This window comes from Bombina bombina, chromosome 6 (assembly GCF_027579735.1).
Source record: "Bombina bombina isolate aBomBom1 chromosome 6, aBomBom1.pri, whole genome shotgun sequence".
Taxonomy (NCBI): domain Eukaryota; kingdom Metazoa; phylum Chordata; class Amphibia; order Anura; family Bombinatoridae; genus Bombina; species Bombina bombina.
Genome location: NC_069504.1, coordinates 293,941,628 through 293,948,866, shown reverse-complemented (window position 1 = coordinate 293,948,866; position 7,239 = coordinate 293,941,628).

The window sequence follows — 7,239 nt, the reverse complement described above, 5'->3', positions numbered from 1 at the left end:
GACTGTGTCTTAAAGGAAGATTGTTAAAGGGACACTGTACCCAAATATTTTCTTGTGTGCTTCAGATAGAGCATGCAATTTTAATCAACTTTCGGATTTACTCCTATTTTCAAATGTTCTTTATTCTCTTGGTATCTTTATTTGAAATGCAAGAATGTAAGTTTAGATGGCGGCCCATTTTTGGTGAACAACCTAGGTTGTCCTTGCTGATTGGTGGATAAATGCATCCACCAATCAAAAACTGCTGTCCAGAGTACTGAACCTAGAAAAAAAGCTTAGATGCCTTCTTTTTCATATAAAGATAGCAAGGGAACGAAGATAAATTGATAATAGTAGTAAATTAGAAAGTTGCTTAAAATTGCATGCTGTATCTGATTCACAAAATAATAAATTTGGGTACAGTTTCCCTTTAAGGACAATGACACATGATTTATATGAAATGCTTAATATTCTTGTATATTATATAATCAATATTCTTGCTTGTCGGAGCAGATATACAATACAGAGTGCTTGCTGAACATATTAAATACAACTATGTAAATTTAGATTCATAGCTAAACACAGATGGGTATTTATGATATACAACATATATACATCACATATATGGTTATATTTAATATTGAATATTCACCTTCATACACCTCTTCAGGTGGCACAGAGGTGTCCATTGTCCCCTTACATCCGTGAACAGATTCATCCGAAATGACATTGGACAGCATCTCCTCCCATGACCTTAGGTGTATTCTCTTGCTAGGACCACCACCTGTCCCACGTGCATATTTGGCCTGCTGTGCCAGCTTAGCTTTGGTTTCCCTCCTGCAGTCATGATAGCTGTGTTTAATGCTGGCAGTAGAACGATTACGTCCTAAGCAGCTGACTGCCACTCGAATCTCCTCCCACAGCTTATTCCGGACACACGGCCTCAGGTTAGGGTTCTCCAGCTGAGCTGCCCTCTCCAAGTAGGCCTCAACAAGAGCCTCCTTCTCCTCCTCAGAGTACCTCTCCTCTCTTAGCCTGCCCCTCACACCTGAAGGGCCAGCAGACACAGACTCTCCCTCCTGTGACTGGGGACCAGCCCTCTCTACCTCCTCTGTCCCTGCAGGCTGTGACAGGCTACCACCAGTCCCACCCCCACTTGCCACAGTCTGCCCCACTCTCCCTCTTCTTTTTGTGCCTGGCTGAGGCTGACTCCTCCTCACTCCTCCCACCTCCACTCCTCTTCCACCCTCTCTCCTTCCCTCCTCTGCCAGGGTTTGAGGAAGGACAAATCCTCCACCCAAACCTCGGCCCCTAATCCTGCCCATACTACTCCCTACTTCCCCCCTCCCCCTCCCTCTAACCACCCTCTCCACTGCCCTCCCCCTAGCCACCCCCTTCCCAACTCCACTAGGCCTATCCATCCCTTTCTCATTCCTCCCTAACTCTAACCTAACACTTAAGTCCCTAGCTTACCTAACTACACTAATTCACCTAACTAAACCTTAAATTAAATATCCCCAAAACTAACTACCTAACCTATCTAGACCCTAACTATCTCTATTCTATATCCCTCAAAATAAAAATAAAATGTGGGGGTGAAAATAAACAAAGGGATGTAAATGAAAAAGGAAAAACTAAAGAGGATTATAACAAAATTATAGAAAAATAATAAGGGATGCAAATGAAGAAAGGGGTGGGCAATATAGTCAAATGAAACAAAAAATATGGGATGTAAAAAAAAAAAATAGGATGGGCAAAATGTATATATATACAAAAAAAAAAAAGTTATATAGTGAGGAAGGGAAGGGTAGTCAAAGGGGGGATGGGAAGTGGAATAAGGGGATTAATGAAAGGAGTAATAAAGGAAGATGGGGATATGGGGGTTAATGAAATAAAAAAAAAATGTGAATGTGTTTGTATCAAATAAAAGTGTGTGTGTGTGTGTTTGTGTGTATAAACTAATGTGTGTTAATTAACTAATGTATGGATGTGTGTGTGTGTTCCTAATATTATATGAGGCCTACAATAAGAATATATGAAAATAAAATATCAATCTCTCCACTAACTCTCAAACAACTCTCAAAAACCCAAAACTCCTACCAACGCAACTAGCTCCTGTGTCTTTCTCTCTAGAGGCGATCACAGGTAAAGAGCGCAGGCGCAAACCGTTATTCTTATAGACAGAGGTCGGGTTACCATGGCAATGCACTTGTTATGGCGCGCTTTTCGACAAATCCGACATCGGTTGGCAACGCAAACTTACGTACGGCCGAAAAGAGCGACTGCGCGCAACACGCTAATCTTTTCAATGGAAACCTGGTACTAAAATGGAGCTGTAAATTACTTTTAGCTGTCGTCCGCTTCGGTAGCTTACGGCTCCATTTTTAACGACTCAATGGAAGCGAGGCCTCAGACGGTCCACTAGACAGGACTGAGACAGTAAACCTGGCAGCCGGGGAACCTCATGCATAGCAATGAACCATCAACATAAAATATGCTCAGAGAGCATATCTTAAGGTAAAAGATGAGAATTAGAACAGAGAAAATTCTAGTAATAGATGGCTATACTGTAAAATAACTAGATGTAGTTGCACTGTTGTTTGTTTATTGTTTCTTTTTTGTTCTGATTTATGTTTTTTTTTTTGTGTTTCAACTACTTTACAGCTTCCTTTGAACTTGTTCTATTAATTCCATACAGATAAATAAATGTGTCTGGATCAGAACCTAATTAACAATTCAGTTAGAGATGAAGCGAAGATTCAGATGATGAAGGAAAACTTAGAGGGTTTTTTTTATTATTATGTTTATATGAAGGAAGTACATGCATTATAAGAGGGAACCTTAGGGCTTCAAATTTTCTCCCAGTTAAAATTACTCATGTTTTTCTTAAAAGACGATATTAAGTTTCGCTGTGTTAACTTTTAAAAATGAATCAGCCTGTGTATGTACAGATTAGGAGCTGCGTCTCCACATCCTGTAACCTTTAGTTTTTGAAAAATAAAGCTGATTTTCAAACAAAAAAAACAAAAAAAAAAAACAGCCAATAGAATGAGCTGCTGAAATCCTATTGGCTGTTCAAATCAGCCAATAAGATTTCAGTAGCTCTCATCCTATTGTTTGATTTTGAAATAATACCCAAATAATTATGGGGTACCTTAAATTATTTCTTCAGTGTGTGGCAGACGATCGCATGAAGAGGAACCTCCACGCCTTCCCCCGAAGACCGCCGCCGCCGAGGAGCGCAACGCCGCCACCGAGGAGCAACACCGCCGCAGATGACTGCCTCAGAGGATCGCCACATCTGGGAAGACTGCTCTGGACCTCCGCTCTGCGCCACATTCGCTGTGGAGGAAGATGATGGACCTGCCTGGAAGAACACCTTTTCCGCCGGACTTCAAGAACTGTGAGTACCTATTTGGGGCTTTAGTGTTATTTTTTTTTTTTTGGCGTTTTTTTTTTTTTAACTTAGGGTTTTTTGGGGCACTTTGAAAAAGAGCTGAATGCCCTTTTAAGGGCAGTGAAATAGAGCTAAACATCCTTTTAAGTTCAATGCCCATACAAATGCCCTTTTCAGGGCAATGGGTAGTTTAGGTTTTTTTAGTGTTAGGTTTTTTTGGGGGGGGTTTGGTGGGTGGGGGGTTTTATTGTTAGGGGGGATTTTTTTAATGTAAAGAGCTGTTTAACTTAGGGCAATGTGTTTATTATTTTTTGTAATGTTAGCTTTTTTATTTTTTGTAATTAGATTAATCTAATGTAATTTTTTTTGTATTTTTTATTGTAATGTCGTTTACTTTTATTGTAATTAAGGGGTTAATTTAAGGGGGTGTTAGGTTAGGTTAGAGGGCTTAGTCATTAAATTAGTTTTTTTGTGTTGTGGGGGTTGGCGGTGTAGGAGTTAATAGGTAAATTAGGTTTAATGCATTGTGGGGGGTTGGCGGTTTAGGGGTTAATAGATGTATTAGGTAGTTTGCGATGTTGGTGTTTGCGGATTTAGGGGTTAATAATTTTATTAGGTAGTTGTGTTTTTTTTCGTAATACTTTGTGCGGGCTGTTAGTTTATTTTTTTCCTAATACTTCGTACGGACGGTTAGTTGGTTTTTTTTAAATACTTATTGCGGACGGTTAGGTGTTTTTTCATACTTTATTGTGGGCAGTTTTTTTTTTTTGTAATGCTCCGTTCACTCGCCTTCACTGCATCCCGGTGGATTCTGAAAATGGCAGGGTGACCCAGACTGTGGGCTTCGTTATTTTGACTGATAGGCTCTTTTTCACATGCATTCTAAAAACTGTATATGGTAGCAGGGATTTTTAATGTAATTAATAATATGCTTATACTGTGATGTAATTGAACTGTTACAGATCATCCAATCAAGGGGAAAAAAGGCTCCATTTCTTTTCAGATAGCAGCACCGTTCCTACACAGCTTTTTAGGAATATCGTTATTGGATTAAACCTGCTCCACTTACTTAAAATGTATTACCTTAGCAGTATTATGTTTACATATTTAGTATTTATATGAATAATACAGAGCAATGATCCAGCAAGTCCAAAATGTGATGTTTTTACTCTGTATTGTGCACGCTAAACTGAAACACAATGTAAAAAATGCAGCAAAATCTCTGATCTGTGAATGTGCACTGCTTCTGTCACTGAGTGCAAGCATACCTATGCTATTAGTGTAAAGATGTGGAGCTAACACACGAGGAGAAACCACAGTATGGTGAGTAGTAACCATGCTATTGTAGTTGTACCCAGCATGTACATTTCAATTTGAGTTATAATGCTTAAAAATTACCACTTGGTGGCAGTAAAAGTATTCTGTATTTTCAAACATATTCAGACCGTGTCATTGTCTGTAATGATATGGCAATCTGAACTCATATGGTAATGGAGAACCGATCATGATCTGTTACCATATAATAACTGCAGCTCAGGAACAACAGTCTCAGCTGTCACTTTACAGTTGAGACTGCTGGAGTTTCCTGAAGGGGCAATGTATATATACATTATAATATGGGCTTTGTACCTGCATATAATATATATATGTCAGATTGGGTCAAGGGGTTAAGCAGTAAGTCAGCATACATTTGCAAAGAAATCTATTTTTATTTGTCCAGCAAAATTGAATTTTTACCTTTTAAATAAATTACTATTTGATTGGATATTTTTTTTTTTACTTATAATGGTTTACAGAGTCAACTCCAATATGAAAAATGATTATTTGGAAAGGTTAATAGTACCTGAAAAAAGTAAAAAATCCTTTTGCGAGAAAATAAACAAAAGCAATGTACAGATTATACCTTTAATGGCCAACTAAACGTGGATACAATTGCAAGCTTTCAAGACACTATAGTCCCTTAACCCCTTAATGACCGAACCATTTTTCAATTTTCTTACCCTTAAGGACAAGGGCTATTTTTACATTTCTGCAGTGTTTGTGTTTAGCTGTAATTTTCCTCTTACTCATTTACTGTACCCACACATATTATATACCATTTTCCTTGCCATTAAATGGATGTTCTAAAGATAGCATTATTTTCATCATAGCTTATCATTTACTATAATTTTTTTATAAAATATGAGGAAAAAATGGAAAAAAACACACTTTTTCTAACTTTGACCACCAAAATCTGTTACACATCTACAACCACCAAAAACACCCATGCTAAATAGTTTCTAAATTTTCTCCTGATTTTAGAAATACCCAATGTTTACATGTTCTTTGCTTTTTTTTGCAAGTTATAGGGCAATAAATACACTTTGCTATTTCCAAACCACTTTTTTTCAAAATTAGTGCTAGTTACATTGGAATCCTGATATCTGTCATGAATACCTGAATATCCCTTGACATGTATATATTTTTTTTTTTAGAAGACAACCCAAAGTATTGATCTAGGCCCATTTTGGTATATTTCATGCCACCATTTCACCGCCAAATGCGATCAAATTAAAAAAAATGTTCACTTTTTCACACATTTTGTCACAAACTTTAGGTTTCCCACTGAAATTATTTATAAACAGCTTCTGCAATTATGGCACAAATGGTTGTAAATGCTTCTCTGGAATCCCCTTTGTTCATAAATAGCAGACTTATATGGCTTTGGGGTTGCTTTTTGGTAATTAGAAGGCTGATAAATACCACTGCGCACCACACGTGTTTTATGCCCAGCAGTGAAGGGGTTAATTAGGGAGAATGTAGGGAGCTTGTAGGTTTAATTTTAGCCTTAGTGTAGTGTAGTAGACAACCACAAGTATTGATCTAGGCCCATTTTGGTATATTTCATGCCACCATTTCACCGCCAAATGCGAGCAAATAAAAAAAAACCTTTACATTTTTCACAATTTAGGTTTCTCACTGAAATTATTTACAAACAGCTTGTGCAATTATGGCACAAATTGTTGTAAAAGCTTCTCTGGGATCCCCTTTGTTCAGAAATAGCAGACTTATATGGCTTTGGCGTTGCTTTTTGGTAATTAGAAGGCCGCTAAATGCTGCTGCGCACAACACGTGAATTATGCCCAGCAGTGAAGGAGTTAATTCGGTAGCTTGTAGGATGCTGGCAGGGTTAATTTTAGCTTTAGTGTAGAGATCAGCCTCCCACCTGACACATTCCACCCCCTGATCCCTCCCAAACCGCTCTCTTTCCTCCCCCACCCCACAATTGTCCCCGCCATCTTAAGTACTGGCAGAAAGTCTGCCAGTACTAAATAAAAGGAGTTTTTTTATTTTATTTTGTAAAAAAATGTATTCAGCTGTAATGGAGCCCTGCCTTAGCCCCCAACCTCCCTGATCCCCCACCAAACAGCTCTATAACCCTCCCTGCTACTTAATTGCCGCCATCTTGAGTACTGGCAGCTGTCTGCCAGTACCCAGTTTGCCCCCAAAAACAGTATTTTCAAACTTTCCTGTAGTGTAGCAGCCCCCCCTCAATACCCCCAACCCCCCCCCTCCCAGATCCTTTTATATTTACAGTTATAGGAACCGGATGCCGGGTAGCGATGGGCCGCCTCCTTGCTACGCTCCCAACCTGACAACAGCACCATCGTTACCGGTGCAGAGAGGGCCACAGAGTGGCTCTCTCTGCATCGGAGGCTTGTAAAAAGGTATTGCAGGATGCCTCCATATCGAGGCATCACTGCAATACCCTGAGAGTTGCTGGAAGCGATTGCGATCGCTTCCAGCACTCTGTTAGACAACTGACGTACCAGGTACGTCTATTGTCATTAACAGTTAGTTTTTGCATGACGTACCTGGTACGT